This window comes from Corvus cornix, chromosome 14 (assembly GCF_000738735.6).
Source record: "Corvus cornix cornix isolate S_Up_H32 chromosome 14, ASM73873v5, whole genome shotgun sequence".
In the NCBI taxonomy this organism is placed as follows: Eukaryota; Metazoa; Chordata; class Aves; order Passeriformes; family Corvidae; genus Corvus; species Corvus cornix.
The window spans coordinates 4,189,992-4,215,101 of NC_046344.1; the positions used below are offsets into that span (position 1 = coordinate 4,189,992).

General features: G+C 49.8%; 1 long non-coding RNA gene across 3 annotated transcripts in view; it reads left to right on the forward strand.

Moving 5' to 3' along the window:
- The window catches only part of LOC104684821, a 66,071-nt gene that overhangs the window by 17,370 nt on the left and 23,591 nt on the right, over positions 1 to 25,110 (forward strand). For all 3 annotated transcript variants that reach the window (XR_005603147.1, XR_005603145.1, XR_005603146.1), the window contains exon 2: positions 5,070 to 5,182. This is a non-coding gene — a long non-coding RNA (uncharacterized LOC104684821). The remainder of the gene's footprint in view (positions 1 to 5,069; positions 5,183 to 25,110) is intronic.

Consider the following 25,110-nt stretch of genomic DNA (forward strand, 5'->3'; position numbering starts at 1 on the left):
TTTCAAGATTGTGGAGGAGGGTGGACCAGGAGGGGAGGTCCCAAGTGGGGCTCAGAAATGCTGGCACAAGGGACCTCTGGGACTCTGCAGCCCAGTTTCTCTTTTGAAGCAGGACTTTTGCCAGCGGTGACTCAGGTTGGTGTTGACTTTGTCTAGGCGAGTCTTAGAACTCCTCCCAGGGTGGATAGAGGTGGTGGGTTGACTGCTCAGGTCCCTGCCTCCCTGGGGGAGCAGAGGTATTTAGGGGTACAGGTCATGGGTTCATCCTGTGACTGTGTGAGATCCTTTTGGCACTTCAAAAAGACAGGGGAGGACCTGACCTGGAGAAGTTGTAGGGGATGGAGGAAAAGGCTGGTTTTGGCTGTTTGTTCATCCTCTTCATCACTCCCAGCTGAAGGTGGGTCAGGGTACAGAACTGGACAGGAGATGCCCTCATCTAGAGCATGCCTGACCTCTGCAGAGATGTGCACAGACATGAATGTGCTTGGGAATGATGTTTTCCCTGCCATTACCTTTGTAGATGACCTGACCTGATGTCTCTGATCCAGGCCCTCCCAGGTGAGAGAGCTCTCTTGCAGGAACTCTTTGACTAGCAAACACTTCAGTGGCTCAGGGGAGGCTGGAGTGGGAGGAAGAGAGCCCTTGTTCCTCTCAGCTGCTCGGGGTTGGGTGGACCTAAAAGTAGCAGGTATGAATGCAACTGTCATTACCTTAATGCTTTGTGTCACAGCTGGAGTGGGACATTGTCACATGTATGGATTCTGGGAGGCCTTTTGATCCAGCATTGTATCACATTTTATGGCAAAAATCAGTGTAAAATGGTTGTGGTTGGAGCTGTGTCCTTCAGCCCAGTAACTGGCTGCACAAGTAAGTCACTGAGTCAGTGTGCACAGCAGCAGCAAAGCAATGCATAATTCAGGAGGCACCTCAGAGTGACACAGGGGACAGAGGGGCCACACAGCTGTCGCTTCGTTGTGTGAATCAAGTTGGCTGGGTGAAAGTGGGGAGTCCCCCCTGTGCCAGAACACTCTGGGCAGAACCTGCTGTCCTTAGAGAGACCAGCATCACTGGGGTTGTGTTGTGTGAGACACACATTGGGGCAGAATTTGCTTCTCCTTGGAAGAATTTATCTGCAAAATGTGGGCATTCCAGCATTTCTAGGGTACCTCCTGGGGTAGCCCACCCTGGACTGTTGCCTGTCCTTATCTGTGTGTCGAGCAGTCCCCTCCTGCTCTGATTGCACCTCCCTTGCTGGGACAGAGTGGGGCAAAGGGAGCCTCAGGGGCGATGTGGCCATGGTTTAGAGAAGTTTGTAAGGGATTTGATCACAGCTTAGAAAAACTTTCTCCCTCTCCTCTGTGCTAGTGATGACTCTCCATTTATTTCTCTGCCGTTGTAATGAAAGTCCGAGTGCTACACAACTGCAGAGATCCTGACATTGGAGCAGCCAGCATGCACCATTTCACTGGAAGAAAGGATCCATCCAAACGGTTCCTTTATGTCATGCTCTAATTTTGCTGCTGTTGGTTTATTTTTGTTTTTGGCTTCTTTTATTCACGGTATTCTTAAAACTTCCCTTTCAGGGCTTAACAGCTTAACCATTTCAAAATCATGCCAAGCGGAAATGTAGCATACGATTTTCTCACTAAACATTGTGCTGATCGCTCAAATGTATTCTGGATTTGTAGAAAAGCTGCAAAAAACTGGGATGAAAGAGAGTGAGAATTAGCACTCAAATGAAGAGCCAGGTCTTTGCATGCTTGGGAAAGGTCTGTGGAAGCAAACAGAGTGCTCACCTTCTTGCTCTGCTGCATCCCACACTGGCTTGGCTGGATTGGTGGGCAGGCAGGTGGTGAAGCACAGATCTCAGTCCTGAGGCTGCTACAGTCTTTAAACATGGGTCTTAGTCCTGGTTGTTGGTCCCTGATATCTGAATTATGCCCCAGGCTCTGCTAGCAGATTCCTCTCTGGGTTTCAGCAGCTCCTTCAGTCTCTTGGGCCTCCCTCTCTTCTTCACAGGAAAGGGATTATAGCGCCAAAAATAGCCTATTTTCCAAGGTGGGCCTCTTTGTGACTCTCTTCTGTGAAATACGTCTTTCTCCCTGTTCCTCCTAGTGAAATACAAAGGAGATGTGATTCACCACCAGTGCTGATGTGCCAAGGCAGCAGGAAAGCTGCTGGTGTGCAAAGGATGCTTTGTACCTGCACATGTGCCCTTCTGACACACGGATTCCCTGCTGGGGCTGGTGGCTTCCTGCTCTGCTTGTCCTACTGAGTAGCTGGAGGATTCAGGGCAGAAATGGCCCTGCTCCTGGTGCTGATGGAGAACCTCTGATGGGAGCAAATGGTACATTTGGGAGGCGAGGTGGGTGTTATGTGATTGTGTGGACAGTCCTGTCCCATGAGAACTCATTTGGGATGGGGCCGCTGTGACTCTTGTTTGGCTCTTGCTCCTGCAAGGAGGTGCATTTTCCCAAGGAGGAGGAGGGCAAGGAACACGTTTGGAAAGGCAGACTTTTCCTTGGAACTAAAATGGGTTCTCACCATCTAATGACTGCTGCTGAGCAAACCTGGGCTCTTGGGATGATAACAGGGGTGCAGACCGGCACAAGAGAAGTCAGATCGGTGTTGCAGAGCTGGGAGGTTTGTGTGAGTCCTTACTTTCAAAGACAAGGATAACAGAGAGGGTTTTTTTTTCCATTTCTGGCTTTTTATGGTTGCTCACATTAGAAGATCTTTGAGGGTCCTCACTTCCTGCAGAAAATGCCTGTGGGCCCTGAGCTGCGGAGCTGGGCTGTGGATCACAGCTTACAGATGCTCTGAGCTGGAATTTGCTCTTTCATTACAGCTCTCAGGCTTGTGGGGTGAAGTGAGGGAAAGCTGATGATTGTTAGTAGCTTTAAAATCAATAATGCTCTTTAGAACATTTAATCTTTCATTAATAGTGACTACAATACACACTGGGGTGCATCTAGACCAAGAAACACTCAGGTTCCCGCAGTGCTACAGCCTGGGCAGCTGGGAGCTCTGCGAGCAAGGGGTTCTCCAAATCAGCAGAGGGAAGGGCTTGTTCTGATTTTCACAAGTCTCATCTGTGTGAAATCTGGACAGGGGACAGGCAGGATCCTGTGCCCTGCCAGTGCCCTATGTCTTTGAAGCAGTTCCACATCCCTGCTCGCATCACAGACCAAGAGCTGAACATGGCCCCTGATTTATTTATTTATAATATTCCTGGCAGAAGGGGGGGCACGGGGAGGTCTCTGGATGGCGAGCAGAGGTGAAGAGCAAGGCATAGGTAGAAACCACGGTGATGGTGCAGAGTGTGGACATGAAATGAGAATGTTGAGTGAGCAACTGCTGTTTGAAAAACCTCGGGATGCAGGAGAAGGGAGTAGAGGGATTCCTCAGTTTGTCTCCCTGCCTATCCCAAGTAAATCCTTTCTGGCTGATGTGGTTGGCATATGCAGAGCATCTTGGCGTGGTGCTTCAGTGGATGGTCTCCAGTTGGGGTGATGGCTCAGAGCTGGGAGCTGGGGAGCGTTAGGGAGCCCAGGGGGCAAAATGTCTTGCCATGATTTTCAAAGAACAGGAAGGAAGAGCATTTTTTCTGTTATTGTTCATAATACAGGAAATTTCCCCACTCCCTTTTCAGTTAATAACCACTGGGGCAAGAGGCTTTCGTAGCTTGTAGGGGAGCAAATCTGAATAAACCAGTAACAGTCATGTTGTTGGAGAGTGGCTCCACTTGAGTTGTTTTTCCACTGTTTGGATAAATAAGACAATAAGAAGAGCTGCTGAGATAGTTGGCAGAGAAATGAATCCCCCGGGAGATCGGGGCAATGTTGTTTATTTGTGGGAGCTGCCTGTGCATGAGGGGTCAGTCCTGCAGTTCTGTAGAGAGAAGGGAAACAAACGTTCTCTGTTCTAGCACCGGATTCATTGCAAGGAGATATGCCAGGGATCATTAGTGCCACAGCCACCACGATCTTTTGCTCAGATTAGTTTTCTCTTTTTAAGGGAAAAAAAAAAATGGCAGGTTCCCGTTAGATCAGATATGGACAAAGTAATAGCGGTATCGCAGAGATTGAGGTCTGCAAGATTAAAATGTGAAAGGGAGGAGAAATGATAGGTTTGGCCTTGCTTGCTGTTACAGCAGCCGTGTGAATAAATGACTCTATGCAGATAAGCAGGGCAAAAATAAAAGGGATGCTTAGGACGAGATGGCCAAAAAAAAAAAAAAAAAAGGAACTAATCAGCAGATTCAACCACTGTAATAAGGCAGTAAACATGGAAAATTACATTATATTAGCTCCTCTGCTTCCCGTTGTATACATTAGCCACAAAGTCATCGATAGGCGATTCCCTGGGAAGGTGCAGCGCTGCAGAATCCGGAGCTCGCTGCACCTGGGGGAAGGCGTGAGTGATGCTAAAGGGGAAAGTTGGCTTTTGAACTGCGTGAGGAAAAAGTGGCTCAAGTGGAGCTGTGGAAAAGCTCGCACCTCACCGAGTTAAAAATCTGCTCCCAGGAAAAGGACGGCCGGTGTGTTTGTCCTCAGTGCTCGGGCAGCAGTAGGGCTCGTGCTGAGCCACAGCTTAATTGCAGTCCTGGGATGTTCCCCTGATGTGGGAGAAATTGGTCTGCTGCAGACTTTTTTCTTTAATATATATATTTTTTTTTTTTTAACTAGTGAACTGATTTCCATTTTGTTCAATTTCTCACAAAGCATGACAAGTAGCCACTGCAGCTTTTCCCTGAGTTCAAGCAAAGCCAGCATGTAACATTATTTGCAAATTAGCTTCATCCCTCTGGCTTCCAGTTAAAGCAGGAACTGCTTGGTCCAGAGTTGCTCCCAAAATATCCATTTAAACCATGTAATGATTCTGACTCTCTCATGCATAGTAGATGAAAGACGATCCGCGATTTATTTTTAAAGCTTTGAACCCCAAACATGGTCAATCATAGAAAAAAAGATTAAAAAAGGAGGAAGTCATGATAATGCAAAGCCGGGAGAAAAGCAGCCCTACACTTCACAGTAAAATCCGTTTTCTTTGCACTTTTTTATTAACAGCTTCAACTATGATCAGTGCATAAATCTACCTGCAACACAGGATGTTGGAAAATTACCGAGAGACAGCAACATCCTCCCCGCTGCTTGGTGAGAAAAGAAGGATGCACCTTCAGGTATGGGCTGGAAAATCGTTTCATCCTCTGTTCCCTATTTGTGTTGCACTAAGCCTGCTCGCTGCATTGATTAGAGGGGGGGGAAATAAAGGCGTTTGCAAGAGGCAAACTTCAGAAGGGATTCTCTAAACTTGTCTCAGCCACAGATAGGTGTCTGCCTGGGACCCGCTCTGCACCCGAGCAGTGCAAGGCTCTCCAGGCTTTTCTGGGGGTTAAGGGTGGCGTTTTGTCCTGCGTTTGCTGTTGTTCTTTTCCTGCCCCTGTGGAGGTTACTGGTCCTGCTGCTCTTGGTGAGAACCAGATCAGCACGGCGCTGGGTGCTCCCGCAGCCCCCGGCAGGAGCAGCTGCGCTCTGGGTGCTCCTGCAGCACTGGGAAGCAGAGCACGGGCTCGGCCATTCCCTGCTCCCGGTTCAGGGAGGATCAGCTCCCCTCTGGGTGCTCCCGCAGCGTCGGGAAGCAGAGCACATGCCCTGCCATTCCTTGCTCCCGGATCTCGAACAGCGCATACGAAATCGCCGCTTCCCCGGCGCTTCGTGGGGATCACACGAAGCGCTGAGGAGGATGAAGCTGCGCTGGCTGCTGCTGCCGAGCAGCCCTTTTAGAGCAGGAGCAGAGCTAAGCACTCCTCCTGGGTTTTCTTAATCCAGCCTCAATCCATGCACTTCAAATAGGAGCCTTGTTTTAGGACTGTGCTGAGCACTCGAGTCTCCCAGCAAGCTGCTCTCGTGCCCAGAAGGGCCAGCCAGAAGCCAAAGAGCCAGTTTTAGTCTCTTTTGAAGAGGATGGAAATTGCTCCCCCTGAGCAGGGGAGTTTGGAGGGGAGTTGTGGTTCCCAGGACAAGAAAAAGGAGGGTTGGTGACTTTCTGAACGTGGGTTTTTCTGGCAGTTGTCTGATGCTTTGAGCTCAACATGGATGAGCCACTGTCCCTGAAATCCAGCATAGCAACTGGATTATAGCTGTCACATCCATCTCCCTAGGGAGACAAAAGGGGTTTCCAGCCACAGAGGCCAGTTTAAAACATGCCAGCCTTCTCCAGTGTGCTTCCCCAAATATATGTTCTGCAGCAAACAAGGACCTAAGAGCTACTTAATTCTTGGCAACTGGTCAGCACTGTCACGTTGCAGGTTGGAGCTTCTCCTTTTTCTGGGTGGGCTGGTTGCTTGTTTTGCCACCTGTGCAAGTGGTTTGAGGAAATAATGGGAATTAGCTCATCTTAGTGTTTATAGATGCTTGTCCAGTGGGACTCGTTGCTTCCAGTAAAGTTCTTTCTCTTCATCGTGTCCATCACTCCTGTTTGCATTTCCCTATAGCCACGTTTGCTCCCTGCAGTGACCACTGGGGACTTGCAGTGGACAAATTGCCATCACTGGGGCTGGCTTTCGACTGGGGCCTCTTAGGAGGTGGCAGTATGTGAGCATTGGGGTCCCCAGCACGTGATGTGGGCTCCAGAGGAAGCCTGTGGTGGGACCTGATGTCCTGACATTTCTGTTGGAGTGTGTCTATGCCAGTGGGTAAATGGGGTGGAGTGAGATGTGCTGGGGTCAGAAAGGAGCTGCAGATTTCGGGACTTGAGTAGGTCTTTGTTTCACTGATGTGTTTCATGGATGTGTTGGCCAGCACCAAGGCTTCCTCATCTGTGGGAAATACTGGCAATCTTAGAGAGGCAGCTTGGACTGAGTTGTAACTGTGGAGGGCTCCTGGAATGGTGCTGGGTCCTGTCTGCATCTGGATTAGTTAAACAGGTAGTTCCATATGGACTTTGCAAAGGTGAGGAGACAAAATGGGGGATAGGTGTTAGAAGGGGGGTGGGTGAGAGCTGCCCTCCCAGCACAGGGTGACCATTGTGCTGAGCTTCCAGCTGGTTTTCCAGCTTCTGCCTTGGCTGTGGTGCTCCAGCAGTACTTTGCACCACACTGATCTCTCCTCAGTTTTTGCTTTAGCCTCCTCTGCATGACATGCCATGCACAGGGGCCTGACACCACGTGCCAAGAGACACCATGAAGGTGGGGTTTGCTCCCTGCAAGCTGTTCCCACCCTGCATTCCTTGGCAGAACTCTGGCGTCCTGTCAGGCCACGGGGGAGATGTTTTTCACCCCTTCCCACATCCATGCACGCCTTCCTCCCTGCAGGGAAACCCGCGTTGGCACAGGACAACGTCGGATGACGCTGCACATTCAATATGAGGATGCTCCTCTAAAGCAGGATGAAGGCTAGGAGTAATGCCTTTTAATGTTCCTTCTCATAATTATCCTCTTAATTACTCAATGAAATGCCCAATAAAACAAATCACTATAATTTCTATTTTATTCCCTGCCTTTTGCGGGTTATTTAAGAGCGCAGGGTACATTAAGGAGGCGCTTTCTCATGAGGGAATGCTTTCCAATAGATCATACTTGCAAAATGGTTTTATGTCCCTATCCTGTGTGTTTCATCCTCATTTTCCGTGCCAGTTTGCTAATTACCAGAGGCACTGGTGGCTGGGAAGCACTGCCTCCCTTGCTGCCCATCTCTGCCGTGGTGAAGTCACAGCTCTGAGTTTGTGACATCCCCATGGCAACGGCCCGTGATGTCACTAGCGGGGATTACAACTTTGCAAAGCATCCAGGCACAGGCAGCCGGGCTGGAACTCTTGGGCTTTCACATGTCTTTAAATAGCAAGGAACTAAAACGCAGGGAAGTCTTTTAAGAAGGCTTTAGATTTCCCTTTTTTTACCCTGAAGGAGGGGAGGCTGTTGGCTGCAGGGCTGCCACCAGCAGTCCCGTCCCCTGTCCTGGAGCAAGCCCAGCTCCCTTGTGCAAGCTTGGGGTTTGCCTGGGGGAGCTCAGCTGTGCAGTGACCCTGGTGCAGGATTCTGTGGCCAAGGGCTGGTGTGTTGGGCATCTCTCCAATGTCCCTGGGGGCTGCAGCTGTCCCCAGCCCCATGCAACTCCCTCTTGCTCGGTACTTCTTGCTGATAAAGTGAACCTAAAGCAAACCTGGGGACCATCAATCCCCACAGCCCCTGCTGCCTATGCTTCACTCCATCTAGACTGCTGGCTCCACTGGCTTTCTTCAGTGCTTTTTGTCTAATACTCATAGTATTTGCATAATAAGACAGTGTTCATGCACAGGCAGCGAGGGAGGAAGATTCATGTGTGTGCCTCTCTAGCAACAGGAAAATCATGTAATAGCAGCACTTTATTTTGCACCTGGGGAGGAAATTCAGCTCCCACAGCCGGTAGCACAAACAGTGCAGGGCGTTTAAACACACAGCCCCAAAACTTACACAGGGCAGCCACCTGACTGATATTTATGTACCTTATTTAAACAGCAAAAGCAAATCAAGCAGGTGGAAGAGTCAATCTCTTTATTTTAGTTCTTCTAAGATAGGAATAAAGATGATATTTCAAAGGCCAGTGTGTCTCAGCTGAGCGCTGGTGGGGAAGAGCCGGTGCCACGGAACATACTGTCCTGTCTCCTGCTTTCTCAGATCATAACTTCTAAGCTGGATTCAATAGAAATAAATGTTCAGTAGTTCCGGTGGTGGCCTTTGGAAATGGAGCTAATGGAACAAGACAAAAAAACAGTTACAACATTTTGACAAGTGCTTAAATGTTTAATGCTATGCACGGCGCAGCCCAGTTGTGGGGAGGTGGTGAGTGCACCTGCAGGGAGCTGTGCCCCTCGTCAGCGCGACAGCGAGTCCTCCCACGGACACAGGAAATGAAGCAAATGCTGCTTGAGCTGTGTGGCAGCAAACAGGCCAAGGGCAGCTGTGGCTTTGGCAGCCCCGCACCGTGCAGCAGGTGAAGGGCTCGGTGGCCCCGTGCTGGGGATCCCCAGAGGGAGAGGAGGGTGGCCAGTTCTTGGAGGAAACTGGTGGAGGAGAATGCATAACATTACCCTGAGCTGAGAACAGGGGAGATGAAGAGGCTGCAGTGATTAAATAGGATCTACTGAAATCCTTCCAAAGCAGGCTTAGGAATTAAGAGCCATCAATGTCACATTGAGGGTCACTCGCTGCAGGACACCTCCAGCCGGTGCCCAGCCTCCCCCAGTGCCTCTGTTTAGCCCCAGCCGAGCCTGAGGAAACTCATCCTTTGTTTCAGAGCCCACTTAGACGTTCCCCTCTGCCACAGAACAGTGAATCTCAGTGAGGAGGGCCTCTAAGAAGCCAATTTGTCTGGAGAGGAAGGATTACACTGCGTATGGCCAGATTTGCTTTGAATTCAGGTGTCATTAGGGATTTAATAACGGGGGAAGGTGGTGGGGACAGAAGGCATTGAACGGGCTGGGCTGACATTGCCTTGGTGCAGAGATCTGCTGGCTGGTCCCCTGGCAGCAGCAGTGCTGGAGACCAACCCCAGGAGGTGTCAGCTGGTGTCCCCTGTGCATCAGGGACAGCGGGGTTTGCTCGCTGAGGCTATTCTTACCATGCTCGTGGGACTCAACTGAAGCCACCGTGCTGTGCTACAGGCTGGGCCATGCCTGCCTGCCCCTGGGGCTGGAGCCAGCTCGCCACAGTCTCATCCAGAGGAGTCACAGCCCAGAGCAATGCTCCAGCAGCACAGCTGTGCTGTGGCAGCCTGCACACACCAGCAGCACCTCAGTCTCAGATAATACCCCCCAGCGCCATCATGGGAATATTGGGGGACCAGCCAGAGCCAGGATGGAGCCCACCCATGAAACTGGCAGGCATTCCTTGCCTGAGAGTGAGTTTCCGATGTGGCTCAGATGCTTTGGTCATGCTGGCCTGCACCAGAGCAGGTCCCCAGTTTGTCTGCTGCCACTGGTGCCACATATACACACATCCCCACAGTTCTGTGAAGCAGGGCCACCTCTCCCAGCCACATACAGGCATTGAGCAGAGCCCCAGAGGGACTGTCCTGAGTGACAAACCTCTGTCTGATCTTGAACTCCCACTGAAGGGGTTTTTTAATGCCCCTCCTCCGCCTTTCTCCTTATTTTCCACAGCTGGAACGACAGGTCACAGCAGGGAGATTTTCACACATCATTAGAGCCAAGTGTCCAATTCCATACAGCCGTCAACCCCAATCAGAGCGATTTAAAAGGCAGCGCTTCCTTTAATCATCCGGGGATGCTCAGATCTGTTAGTGTGAGCTGAGTGCTCCCGTAAGCCCGGGAGAAGCAGGGGGACGGAGCAACGGGAAACGATGCTGAGATGAGACCTATGGTATTCAAAAGCAGCGACTCCTCTCACACGTGCATCAGCCCCAGGGCAGACCTGGAGGGTGAGGTCCTTCCTCCCCATCTGTCTCTTCAGGTTTTCCTCCGTGGATGATGGAGGTGGCCCTGGGTCCGTGTGTGCATGAGCAGGGCCCGCGGAAGGGCTGCTGTCTGCAGCTGAGACCTGAGCCAGGGGTGATGTATCAAAATGTTCATACACAGGAGAGAGCCTCAGCACCCGCATTTCTGACTCACGAGGTGGAAGCATCCTGCTGTGTGAGGCCCTGAGCACTGGAGGTGTCCTGGAGACCTGTGGGCGCTGCATCAACCTGCGGCTCCACAAATTCCCATGGAACAAACCAGCAACCCGAAATCTTGGAGCTGTGCTTCACCCCTCGCTGTCCCAGCCAGCATCCCTGACCCTGGGCCACTGCAAAAATGTGTGCTGGGCTCTGTGAAGTGATGCAGCTCCGTGTCTGTGCCAGCAGCAGGAGACACACGGGCACAAAGTCCCTCCTTTCCGAACAGCACCCGGAGCCTGCAGAGCCGTGCGTGCGCAGCCCTGCCCGGGGCGCGCTGCATTTTCCCTGTGTGCAACCACACGACCTTCTCTTGGCCTTCTCATGGTGCTGCCACAGCCCCCATGCAATGCAGATTGCACGTGGATACGGGAAGGACAAACACATGAGGAACATCACGGAATTACCAGCACACCTGACTGCAGGAAGATGAATGTCCTTCCCAAAACGCTCTGGCATGCGCAGAGTCACTTCCCACAGTGTCCCTGTCTCAGAGCTTTCAGTGCTCATGATTTGTCCAAGGGCAACTTTGCAAAATGTCAACGTTTTTATCGAAATTCCCTGTGACAGGCTTCAAGTTTTAATTAAAGGAACTTGGGGGTGTATGTTTGTTTGTTTGTTTGTTTGTTTCCATGAAATTAGTGTGTTTTTTTTCTAAGAAAGCTAATGTTTTTCCAAGGAAAAAATGACAGCCCCTGTTTTTTTGCTAATCTGCCATGTCTTTCTGGCTAACCTGCTTTCTAAACCAGCCTCTCCAGCAGGAAGCTCAGCAGCCTGGCAGTCCTGTCTCAGAGGTTCCTCTTAGAGAGTAGCACTGCCATGATTGCCCGAGGCAGCGTGCACACACCACTGGCCAGATCCACACGTGCCAAGACACCTACAGCCCTGAAAACACAACCAACTGATGCTGTAGATAAAATCAGTGACTTGCAGACATGGTTCTGCCTTAAAATCCCCAAGACCAGCAGCAACACAGGCAAAGGCTAGGGGAAATTTTGCCATTAGGCTCTGAAAATCTGAAAATTTTTGCCGGAGAAGCAATCAGGTGGGTGTTTGTTCTGCCCTTGCTGCTGCAAATTGATTGGATTGATAGGACTGAAGGCAGAGATATAAGAGAGAGCCACAGCAGCCTTCTGGACTTTGATTTGATCTCTGCCTTTCATGGTCTTCCCTTTTGTACTTGCTCATCACTTTTAAAAGCAACTCTGATGAGAGGTGGCAAAATCTCACTTAAGCAGAGCTTTTTCGGCAACATTTGACTTTTGGAGGTGCCCTCATCTGTTGGGTAAACATGAAATGATCATCTTTGACTGGAACTGATCCTCTAGAGCCATGTTATTCCACCAGGGAGAGGTATTTTCACTGATTTTCAATGTGGATTATTTCTGTAACTGACTGTAATAGTTTCTTTGGCAGCATTAGGGCTTATTATGTCAGGATTTATTTTGGCGTGAGGTGATTCGACATGCTGCAGTCCTGTAACTTCCCTTTGCATGCTGAAATTCAGGGGGCCATCTCCTGCTCCCACCACAGACACAATGGGGGCAACCTCTTTGCAGCTGGACCTGTCTCCCAAGGTCAGCCTTCCCCCAGTTGCTTTGTAAATGCTGAAGGAGCAAGTTTAAGAGAACAAATTTCCTGCAAAAGACAGGTGAAAACTCACCTAGGTGAAAAATCTAGATAGAAAATCCTCCTAGAAAGAGGAGAAGAGGGCAACAGGGAAGGGATTGCAGCTTCAGAGGAGCAGTGCAGGCACCGGGAGCTCCCTGGCATTAGCAGAAGGGTTAGCAGCAGAAAACACAGCTGAGGATTAAATGTGGATTATGCTGCAGCGATCCTGAAACATTGTCAGTGCTGAGGCAACCAACGAAGGACTTGATTTCCCTAGGAGAAGAACTGCTGGGCCCAAAGCAGTCGTAGATAAAACTCTTCAGGTGTTACTCGGGGTGAAGTGGTGAGCCAAGGCAGCGAGTTTTGGTGTCTGGTACCTCTGGGATACTTTGGCAATGCAGACTGGTGGATCTGCTCCTCAAAGCGCCATGTAATATCAGATTTTGGAAATCACTTCGCTATCAAACACTGCCCAGGCTCCACCAAGTATCAGAAGAAAAGGTTCACGTAAATCCCTGCAGTTGCTGTTCAGTAGAAGTGAATGGGTAACACTGCCTGCTGTTCTCTCTCCATCAGCATCACTAAAATCATTCAGGACCTTGGGTTTATGGTGCGCCTGTCTTGCTGGGATTGGGAAGGGACTGGGCTCATGATTTTTGGTCTGTTCTGGGCCAAAACAAAGGCTTATGTGTAGGAGCTCCTCTGGGCTGTGCAGTCAGCCAGGCTTGAGGCTTCCTTGGTTTGGTGAACCCAGCTGAACACCTCCACAGGGCAAACATCAGCTGAGTGGAACTCTGAGGTGTAGAGATGGATGATGGGGATGGATTGACGAGGTCATGTTGAGGTGGCAGAGGCCGGGAAATTGGGACTTTACTTGCCTGCAAACCCTGCCATGCTCTACAAATGGCATTGGGCAACACTGACCTCCTCAAGCTGGAGTCTGGATCATGCTCTGTTTAGGCAAAAGGAGGCATTTTGAGCCTGCTGAGCAGACCCCTTTAGTTCCCTTCACAGGCTGAGGCCCAGCAGGGGTGTGTGCAGGAAGGGGATAGACCCTCTGCTCCATAACATGACAAGCAAAGCAGCCCTTGCACCTTGTCTGCAGCAACAGGGCACTTGTAGGTCCCCTGGCACAGCCTCAGGGCTGGGAGGAGCAGGGGGCTGTCTGTCTGTCCATCCTCCCCCACCACACGAGCCCGAGTTAGCCACAGCTCCGTTTGGCAGCCCGATTCCCTGCTCCAGCAAGTGCTGGGCTGATGGGGAGGCGGCCGTGAGAGGAACACTCTGTTCAGCAGCTGCACATTCCATTAATTTAATGAGGAATTTTTTTTTTTTTTTTTTTACGAGGCAGATGGTAAAATAGCTATTTTCTGTTGTCTAATAAATACCATCAGCAAGGCAGAAAATGTGCAATCTCGCCAAGTCCTTTCTGATTCCTCGCCCTCCTGTACCGATGCGTTTCCCCGTTCTCTGCTGGCAGCTGGTGGGGCTGGGAGGTGGGGTGGGAGGGAGAGGTGGGACACCAAAGGCAAGTCCAAAATTGCTGGTGGGACCTGCACATTGAGACAGCAGCTTCCCCTGATTGGGCAGAGCCTCAGTGTCCTGCTGGGAGAGCTGTGCTCTGGCAGCCTCCGCCGATCCAATTCTCACTTCATCTGATTGCAGTAATAACAACTCGCACAAATTTCCTGCCTCAACCTGAAATCTTCCAGCTCTGCAATGCAAATAATATAATGTGTGATGAGGAGCCCAATGACGGGGATAATAATAATAATAGTGATGAAGCCTTTATTCAATGAATGAGTGAATCAAGCAAGCAAAAATAAATGGTATTCAGGGCTTGGAAATCAATAGGAAGAGAACTCAGGAGGAAGTGCAGGGGGACTTGCATCTCTGGGGGAGCGCTGTCCTTAGGAATGGCATGAAGGAGAGATGAGCAAAGCCCTCTGAGCTGGGCACTCCTTGTCTGCCCCTGTTGCTCCTGGGTTTGCTCCTCTCCTGTGGCTGTATTGAGCTCACTGCTGTGCCTGGTCCCAGCTTCCCTGTGATCTCTTTGGCACCCTTGATTTACAGCTCTCCTGGGCTCTCTGAATGTGTCAGGCAGCTGGCAGGCTACAGACCTGACCTGGGGCTGGGTAATAACTTGTCTTTTGTCCCATGCCCAGGAGGTTGGCCATAAAAAAGCTCCAGACATCAATTTTCCTCTCCACCGGGGTGGAATTGCAAAATGATGAGTTGGTCTTTGCCCTCATTTATCTCTTTTTTCCTTTCTCCTCCTCTTTTTATCTTGCTCTATTCTTCCACCACTACTGCTCATTGCTGTCTTCTTCACCCCCTTTCCACTATCTCCTCCATCATTTACCAGCCTTCCTCCTCTCTGCAGGTCACTGCTTCTCCTCTCTCCCCCTCTTGCCCTCTTCTGCCTCATTTTTTCCGTGTGTTTCCTTCCCATCTCAAAACTTTCATGATTTTTCTTGCTGTGCATAGCAGTTTGGTATCTATACCTGTAATAGCCTCCTAATACAGTAATTCCACAAGAGACCCTTTAGAAACCTAAAGCCTTGGCAGCTAGTAAAACTCACCTTTTAGCTTGGCTTCCTCTTTATCAGGGATTCACTTCAGATGGGATTTCTGTGTGCACAGCTCTGCCACTCTCTGTTATTAAAAAAAAAAAAAGGATTAATTCCTGCAACAGGTGAGTATGTTTCACAGCTCTGGTGAGCAGGATCTATTCTCCACTTCCTGCGGGTACATGGGGGATTTAATCATCCAACGTGGTGCTTCTCTTTGTCCTGAGTGTGTTTAAACTGTGCCTTACCTGTATCTGTGCAGAGACCTCCTGGGGAATGCCCTCTTTCACCAGTGGGGCATTCCCATGAAACCTTTGCATTTTCCAAGGGATTTCTCCACTTTGTGGAGAGATGCCAGGTAGCAAGTTTGGAGCTGACGTCCTGCTCTCTCAGGTGCTGCTGGCATGGGTTGAGGTCACTGAATGCTCTGTCCCAGCATCACCAGTGCCAATCCCTGCCCTGAACCCACCTGTGGAAGTCTCCCATGGCTCCTGCCTTTCCCTCCAGGCTGTGCTTGCTCAAGTGAAGGACTGGCACAGCTCCAGCCTGGCAGTGCCCCTTCTCCAACCTCTCAGAACAGAATCTTTCATAAGCCTAAAGGAAAAGGACAAGCTTCTCCTACCCTTTCCTCTCTAGCCTCTTTTGATGGTGCCTGCAGCTTTGTATTGTATTTAAATCGATGCAAATATGTTAGTGGATAAAATATGCAGAAGGCAAACCTGGGAAATTTAATCTGACTCACAAATGTGCTGGGAAGAGGCACTTGGTAAATTGAAATCGGACTTTCACTGCTTTTGTCCCTACACCTCCAGCAGGACCTGCATTAGAGGAGTAGGGAAATAGCTGTGTCCTAACATCCTCTGCACTGTTATATGGGCTTGGGGGTAATGAAGATACCAGGATATTCTCCTGTATTGTAAATATTGCAGCAGGACTGACCTCTCTTGGGCTCCCAGTTTCCCTGCTGGTCCCTAAGTGTGGGTGGAATGGGCAGCATTTGGTTTCTCTTCAGTAGTGGCTGAGGTCTTGATGGGAACATTGAGGGTGATGGGAACAGGCAGTGAGCAGCCCTTGGAGCTGGCAGCAGGCAGTGAGAGCTGCCTGCCAGTTCCTGGTTTGGGATTGCCAACCCTCTCCCAGGGTGGAGAGCCCAAATTTCATCATCCCTAGTGGGTTCCCGAGCAGTGGGGCAGGAGATGGCACTGAGCAGGGAGATGTGACTTGCAAATCTTCCTGTCAGGCTGTTTTCTGGACAGCACAAACCTGGAACAATTCCCCTGACCAGGCTGCCAGCTTTGTACACAGGAGATGAGGTAGGAGATAATACAGCGTGTCTTGTGCCAGATATTCAAGAATTTCTAAGTACGTTGCAAACAGGGAGCTACAGGGCAGCACTGCTCTTTCCATTTCACATGCAGGAAGGCCCTCGAAAATGGTGAAGTTTCCTGCCAAGTCACCCCAGGGGCCACAATCTTTGTTTTATATTTACAAAACATTGGGACAATGGCTCTCTGTGCTTCCCTGACAAGACAGGAGAAAGTATTCATCTTTTCTAAGAGAAAAGAGCCTGATCTAACAGAGGTCCTACTCTGGACTAGGCAAACATGGTATTTTTCAACAGCAAAAGCTGGCTAGCTCCAACCAGAATGGGATTTTCAGCAAGAAAGGTGACCAGAGTTTGGGGAGAGGGCCTGCAGGTAGAAGGACAGATACAAAAAAAATTGTGACGAGTTTTCCTTGAAAACAGAGTTGTGAGGTGCCCTTCGTGCATTGCTGAGCAGAGCAGTGGCTGCCATCTGGTCCTCCTTCATCATCTTACTGACCCTGACCAAAGCAGTTGTGAGGGGCCCAGGAGCCCTGTTTGGAGGCACAAGTGCTGGTGGAGCTGACCCAAGGAAGTCTGTGGCTTACTTGATATGGTTTGGTGTGAACTGCTGGCTCCCTTCACCAGCACTGTCAGACCAGCATTTCAGGGCATCCAAAGACTCCTCACCCTGCCAGACCTCAGGATCCAGGTTGGAAAGGCAGCATCAAACAACTACAGCTGCTTGGGCAGAGCTTGCAAAGGTGATAGAGCCAAACTCTTCCCAAGAGCAGCAGGCAGCCTCACAGGAGGACAGAGGGCATACAGGCAGCTTGGGAGGCTCAGGCTGGGCACTTGGAAGTAGATGTGCGCTAAGAATGTGGCACAGCTCCACAACAGATGGCCAGAGAGGCCATGAGCTCTCCATCCTTGAAGGTCTCAGCCACACCAAGCGGTGGCTGATCCAGCATTGAAGATAATCTTGGAGATAACTCAGAAGGGAGCTCACTTCTGCATCCAAAGGACAGCAGAATGTCACCTGCCCTTCTCCTCAGTGACATGCCTGGAAGAGACTTGGCACCCCAAACTGTTGTGTACTTGTGTGCTGAGAGAAGAGCCAGGCTTGAAATGTCACCTCATTAGAGCTGATAGGTGAGATTTGTTACAGAAAAGGAGGGCTATCCGTCTCCTGGCTCCTGAGGGGATGAGTCCTTCAGCCAGAATGGCTGGGGGGTTGTAATGGAGTTAACTGAGACTGCCACCAGGGAGCTAAGATGTTGGCATTTAGCTGAAGAGGAGAAAACATCTAGTTTTCTTTGCGGAGAAAATCCCTCAAACCCCAGGAAAATAGCATTTTCTCAAAGCAGAAGGAAGGAGCTCCTGCCACATCGGATTCCTTCCTGGAGGCTGCAGGTCTGGGGTGATGAGTGTGGTCAGTCAAGATGACAGTAGGTGGATCAGCCCTTTCGTTTTTTGGAGGGTGGTCCAGTTGTCCAGGGTTACTCTGGGTCTGCCCAGGAGATCTGATGGACTTCCATGGAGCCAGGACTGGCATGCAGCCATCAGTCTTCCCCTTCTCTCGCCCAGTTGTGAAACCCTTTCCAAATCAGCCTCTATCATCTTGGTTGCAGTGGGAAACTGATGGAGAGAAATCCTTTACTGGGGGCAGATTCAGGTGCAGGTGAGATTTCAGCAAATAGCTCTGAACCTCTGTGTTAAACAGCACCATTTTTTGCTGCAGATGCTCCGTCCCCGCTGCAGAGGTGCCCACCTGAGCCCAGACCCAGCCCTGGCCTGGCAGCTGCTCTGCCCTGAGGGTCCCCTCTCCAGGGGCTTTGCTTCATTAACTTCCTGTTAAGTTGAGAGTGCTGAGTCTTAAGAAGTTGGCAATAATGCCAAGCCTTCATACAAGGGTAAAAATAGCCCTAATAATTTAGGCAATTAGTTAATTAGCCTCATTTACTTGAAAGCACAGAGTGGCGTGGGAAGACTTTTCTGCTGGGTTTGTTATGCTTTTCTCATTCACTTTGTTTGCTTTTCCCTTGCCATTTTCTCTGCTCCCTGACACAGACACAGGGACCCACAGCATTCCAAAGTGGTGGAATGCCAGCAGGAAAGTGAATGCCAGCCAGGACAGGATGCAGGGCAGTGCTGCAGGGAAGCAGGCTTACTGTGTCATATGGGGAAGTGGGTAGCTTCTTTGGGATATTGCTTAGTGGGCCTGGTGGTCTTTTCCAGCCTTAATAATCCTGTGATTCTTTCCATGCTGTACCTTCCTCATCCCACTTCTGACCCTTCATTGTAGGTGGAGGCTGTGGCACATTCAGGATGTCTCACAGCTCTTTGTCAAATCCCTCAGGGGCAATACCCTGCTGTTCATAGCATTGCTCGTTTGTTCCCAGTTAGAGAATTCCCATCTAGTCCTTAGACTGGAACTGACTGACAGGTGAAAGGAGGCAAGATAAACCAGGCATTTACTGGGAGGAACTGGGGTGCTGGAGCAGCACAAGGCTCAAGACTGTGTTGGTCCTTAATGTGCTGGCAGAGCAGCATGGCACTGTTGGCCTGTACCTGCCAGCCCCAGGGCTACTGCATCCCTTGGAACTCACTGCTCCCACCCAGCCCCTCTGGAGCACGTGTGGCCTCCAGTCCCAGCTGCTCAAAGCCTTTGTCTCTGCACAAGCTCACCTGGTTTTGGAGAGCTGCTGGTCAGGTCCCCTCTGTCCTCATCTGACTCACACGAGTCCCATTCATTACTGACCCGGGGACCTGAATGAATTCTGTCTCCCTGAATTATTTCTGAAGGCATTAGATCTTCTCAAATTGTTCATCTTCCCCAGGAATGATAGCTTGCAGGCACCTGGGAATAAATGGTGCCTTGGAACAATTTCATTGTTTCTATTCCAGGCAACAGGAATTCCTCAGATCTCAACATCAGTCCCCAGACCCTGGTGTGTTAGCATAACCTCCAGACAGCTACGAGTTTCTTGACCCAGAAAAAGGATAGGATTTGTTATGAACCCTGGGAGACCAGTGTCCTTGCAGCTTGTGTACCCTAATGGTGTGCAGCATATTGTGTGCTCCTCTGGCTGGAATTTTCTTGTCGAAACAGCTCTCTATCAGCAAATGCCACTTCCGCGAAACAGGCTTATGTGTGTGAAATCAAATCAATGTTGATTAATTTTCAGTTTGGAAAAGAGGGGGGAAAAAACCCGTTAAAAATGTCACGATGCCTTCTCCTTTCATTCTTGCAAGAAGAGCTTCAGTTCTTTATCTCTTAATGACCTTTTGTTTAAAGCCTTTGTGTTTTGTAAGAAGTATTCAAAAAAGGACAAAGCAAAATGAAGTGTTAAATATCTTTTGAGGGAAAATGTGTCCGTTTCCATGAGCTCTTTTTTGTAATTATTATTTAAAAGGAGACAGGAATCGCGCTTCTTTTCTCTCTGATTTTTTGCCATTTTGTCCTAAATCAAGCATACTTCCCCAAGCTCCCTGCTCTGCCCTGGCTGACACGTGCCCCTTATGCTGTGCACTGTGGGAATGGTTCTTACTCTTGCCTTGACCCAGCTCACCTTGCCAAATCTCCCTCGAGGCGATGGTGTTGGGGCCAAGCATCAGGATCAACACTTCTAGCCCTGCTTGAGGCCAGCCCTGCTCTCTGCAGCATCAGTGACCTGCAGCCGTGTCCCCACTCAGCTCCCAACGCTGCTCCTTGTGTTTTTGTCAGCTTGGGCTCCCTTGCTTCCCCCAGCTGGGGTGGTGGCATCCCAGAGCAGCAGGCACACACAGGGTCCTGCCGTCAAACCATGGCTGCAGCCGGCTGCCTTCGGTCAGCACCGCGCTCAGCCGCCCGAGCAGCTCTGAGCTCTGCCTCGCTGTCCCTGGCAGCCCAAATCCTCTCCACCTGCTGCTGCCTTCACGGGGACCTTGTCTCATGCTGAGGGCAGCGTTGCCCAGCAGGTCCATCGAGGCAAAAAGCTTAAAAAAAAAAAAAAAAATTACCTTAGTGGCTCATTGGTATTTTTTATGGGAAAGATGGGGACAAATGTTTTAGCAGGATCTGTTGAGATAGGGCAAGGGGTGATGGTTTTAAACTAAAAGAGGGTCAATTTGGATTAGATAAAAGGAAGTTTTTTAGAATGAGGGTGGTGAGGCCCTGGCACAGGTTGCCCAGAGCAGCTGTGGCTGCCCCATTGTTGGAAGTGTCCAAGGCCAGGCTGGAGGGGCTTTGAGCAACCTGGGACAGTGGAAGGTGTCCCTGCCTGTGACAGGGGGTTTGGATGAGGTGACCTTTAAAGGTCCCTTGCAACCCAAAGTCTTCTATGATTTTATAATTCTATGGGCTTTTTGCACAGGCAGTTGGGGCAAAGGTTTTATATAGAGCTGGTCCACAGTGTTTCACCCACATTAAGGGTTTTTGTTTAGGCTTTTTTTTTTAATCCTGGGAAAAATTTCTTTTGACCTACATAAAAAAGTTTGCTTAAAGCTCTTGCATCCTTCAAATTCACTCATAAAACTTAAAAAAAAAGTAATTTTTTTCAAGTTATTTGAAACTCATGTAAAAAATTTCACTCTGGTTTTATTAGTTTTCCTTTCCTCATCTCCTTTTTTTTTAAACTCGAAGTAAAAAGCAGAGTAGTGGGGGAGAAAGGAGTCATTAAAGAAAACTGAACATTTCTACTTGAAAGAACAAGAGTTGAACTGGAAAACGTTCTTTCAACTTAAAGAAAAAAATCAGGAAAAAGTTTTTTTCTGAAGGGTAAATATAAACGTTTCCAGTGAAAATGTTCTGAGGGGAGAATGGTTATTTTGGAGCATTTCTCTTCCCCAGCCCCATGGGATGCCCTTAGTTTTACACTTAAAAATCTGAGCTGCACACATCAGAGCCAGCGAATGCCTGGGTTCCTTCTTGGGACTGTGACTTTCCTGCTGTTGCTTGGGGGGATAAGCTGGGTGGGGGGCTCAGAGTGAGCACGGGTTTGCTCCCAGACTAGGGGACCTGCATGGATGGTTTTAACCTCTGGAGCTGGGATTTCACCCATGAACAGGGCACGAGCACTCGCTCTTATGGTTAATGAACCCTCCACTCTTAACTGGTGCTGTGAGGGGCAGTCTCAAAGTCATGGAGCCTTTTATTCAACTTGCATCTCTTTCTGTTGCACAGAGCCGAGCTCTGTGGATGCATCACTTTTCTCTTTCCCAGCACCACATCCCTCTCAGCCTTCCGACACATATGTCTCTTGCTGGAATTTTTTCTCCCAGCCTCCAGCACTCAAGCAGCCGAGCAGCATTTGTGTGTCTCCAACAAGTAGCCACTGAGCCTGAGAAATGCATTAGCTGCCTGACCTGGTTCCAGCCAGGTGTGAAAAGATGCAGTGGCTCTGGCTCGGCTCCACCTTTTCTGACCATGTGAGGAGAGGCAGAAGGCTTCTCCTCTCTCCACCAGTTTGCATCATTCAAGTCTATTTAAAAAAAACAAAACAACAAAACAGGATAGGGATGGTGAGCAGATAGACAGAGCCAATCATGGGGAAAGCTGGGTAGATTAAAAGGCATTTACTGGGTTTTCTGTACTAGAAATGAAAGAAAAACCCTTCAATTAGCTGTCTGCCCGAGGAGCTGAGCAGAAAGGGATGAAAGCTGAGATGCTTTTGCAGGAGCAATGGGAAATCGCCAGCCAGGAGATGATTTGTGGGCTCTGAGTCAGGCATCATCGTCAGAGGGGTGTTCAGCATGTGGTGCTGCAAACTGGGGAGCCTCTCTCTGTCCAGCTTTTGTGCCTTCCCCTGGTTTCTTCCACAGCTCTCCTTCTTGGCAGTGTTTCTGCAATCCTAGATTCGTGCTCAGAGCAGGGGAGCTTCACCTCGTCAAGTGCTGGTGCTCATGTCCGGGACACTCATGTCTGTGTGCCCAGGAGGGTGATGTGGGTGCTGAGCAGCAGGATTACAGCTCATGGTCCTCATCCTCTTCAGCCAAGCCTCTGCTGCCCCATGCCTCTGTGCCCCATATATCAGCACATCCAACCCCCCCAGCCAGAGCTTTGGGTCACTTGTCACCGTTTTGTAAAGCAAACAGGTCACCTGGGAAGGGAAGCAGCAGCTGTTCTGCTTCCCGGGGTTTCAGGCATCTGCTCCTTGCACACACACACACACACCGCACACACTGCCTTTACCTAACAAACAATTATTTAACAAAGTATGCAAATAGTATAATTACTGTTATTTGTTTAGCTGTTATAAGTGTTTGAAATGTAAATGTCAACTTTGGGATTTTTTTGCAGGGTATGTGTGTGTTGTTGGCTTTCTCTCTCTCCTGTGTGTGCTCTTCCCGGATTGCAATTTGATGAATTTCTCCTTGTCCTAGAAAAAAAAGCTAATGTGATTTCTCTGCGATTACAGCCGAAGATGCCGAAGTGGGGATTACTCACAGTAACTCCTCTTACTTAGCAGATCTGAGTGGGAGGCAGGATTCATTACACCGAGCAGAGGAACAAAGAGGAAATGTCTTTCAGCCGACTGCTTGTGTCTGCCGAGGCAGCATCCTCACCAGTGCCAGGGTTTCCCTCCCTGGAAGGCAGAGGGTCAGGCAGGGCAGTGACAGTGATGCCAGGATCTTGGCAGCAGGCTCTGGGAACCTGTTCCTGGCCTGCCACAGCTCCTCCATGCACAGGAGGAGCAGCAAGTCTGAACTCTGGTTTTCTAAGGGATGTTTTTCCTTCTGAAGGAGACTGGAGAAATAGAAATAACATTTCAGCCACCAGCATGCTTAAAGTAGAGCCCTGGTACTCAGTACAGTGACATTTTCTGAGGGTGTGTCTCACTGTCACCCATCCCAGCTGGCATTCGGTATAAATGGAGCTCTGAGGAGGTGGTCATCAGTTGGTGACAGCCTGTAGTTCAGGCAGTCAATCCAAGGCTTGTTACCATCACCTCAGAGTCAGTCTGTACTCTTGGTACTGACTGGCTTTGCTGTCCAGTCTCAGCAGCTGGTCCATGCTGGGAAGGCTGTCACGGATGGAGCAGCCCCTCTGGAGCTGCAGCACCTCTCTGATATTTCACAGCATCCCATACCTGCTGGGCAGAACCCAGCCGTGCTTTGGCTTTAGAGTTTTCTCAGATGCACAGCTCCAAGATGAATCCAGTTGGATTCATCAGCTGGCAGCAAGCCTGGCACCAGCTTTTCCTTCAGTTGGCTCAAAAGCTGGCCCAGGAGATGGAATGAGAGTGGAAAGGCTGCATTGCTGCTGTATCCCATCCTCCATCCTCTCTGTGATGCCTGTTCATGCAGAGTGCTGGGATGAGGAGCTCATGGTTTTTATGGGAATCCCAGGGCCGTGAGAGGGTGAAGAGGTTTTCATCTCCAGTGTGAACCAGAGGGACTGGAAAGAATGAGGCAGTAAACACAGCTAACAGCTTGGCTCCTGGAGGAGCAGGGGGAGCTTTGTGCCCAGCTCAGCACCAGGGGATGAGCCCAGAGCATGGTGCACAGCCAGGGCACTCTCTGCTTGTGGCAGAAGATCAGGATTTCTCCATGTGTAGATGCTGCCACTGAACCAGTTGTGTCTGTGCCCAGCAGGGATCCAAGCCTACTGGGGTCAGTGGCTGTGGTTGAGGGGGTCTTGGGGCATAAGCCTGCACAAGGTGGTGGTGGAGCACAAACTGGGCTCTGTGGCGTGGCAAGAAGATGCTGAACCAGGCTTTGCTGCTGCTTGAGGTTTCCCCTTGCTCTCTGGCAGGGCTTGAGTTGCTGGCACAGGAGCACTTTGGCATGCTGGCAAAGTGCTGGGACTCGGTGCATGGCTCTGACACGTTAATCTCCTAACTGGGGCTGTCTGTGCCCTCTGGACCAGCTTGTTAGTGCCCTGCAGGCTGTGCAGGTATTTTCAGCCATCAGCAAGGCCGCTGGTCCCTGGGCATTCCCACCAGACAGTCGGGCCGTGGGGTGGAACCAGCGAAGCCACTTGGTTTTTAGTTGCAAAGACAGGAACCCAGTGACCTTCGGCAGATTTCATAGCCCAGCAGGCTCGTGTAATTGAAGCTGGTGATGATTTGTCATGGCTCTAAGCTTTCCCTATCTATTTCATTCCTCGCTCCCTCCGTCTCTCTTGTTCCCTCTTTCTCTTTCCTTCTTTGTGATCTCATTATCTCCATGCCTTTCTCTTTTACTCTCTTCAACCGTAGCATATCCCAGCATGGAGAGGTACCTCAGGATCTATTCGTCTTTGAGGGATTTAGCTTTTGCCTGTCACAGTATTTTCTCCACTTCACATCCATTATCCAAGAAAACCTCTTTCTTCCCATGACCAGGACACCTGCACCTGCCAGAAAAATCCAGCCCATTCCATCATAAATAATGCATTGCTGTGGTCAGTACCCCCAAGCAGCCATGAGCTCCAAATCCCAAATTTCCACCCCCCATCAGGTGAAGGTTGAAGTGACATTATCACTTTTATCGAAATTCCCTGGTAGAAGGCAGGTTCAACGCTATTACCATATTTCAATTCAAGTCATTCTTATTTTAATTAGCCTTAAGTAATTAGTTCTAATTCATTGCCATTTTTTGCTCTGCATATTTTGGGTTATTTACTTCCCTTGCTAAGTAACAATTTGATGTAATTATGTGCTACTCATTCTTTCTATTTACATATGCTCACTCACTCAGATTTCCTCGTTGGAATTTCAACAGATCCTTTGAATTCCCTTTTGAATTGTTTTCTGAGTTGTCAGCGGTGTGGAAATTGTGGGGTGGAGAGAGAATTGATCCTCTTCTTTGGACATCCCTGGTGCCAAAGGCAGTGACAGTGCATGTGAGCACCTGGGCTGGCAACGGGCTGCTCTTGGCAGGGAAGGTCCATTGCCAGGCTTTGTTCCTGGGAGTCTGGATTCCCATTTGAAAGGAGTTTGGGGACTGTATCCAACTCTCCCTGTCTTCCTCTTGGGTTGTTTTAGCCCAGATGCCAAAGGGACCAGTCAGT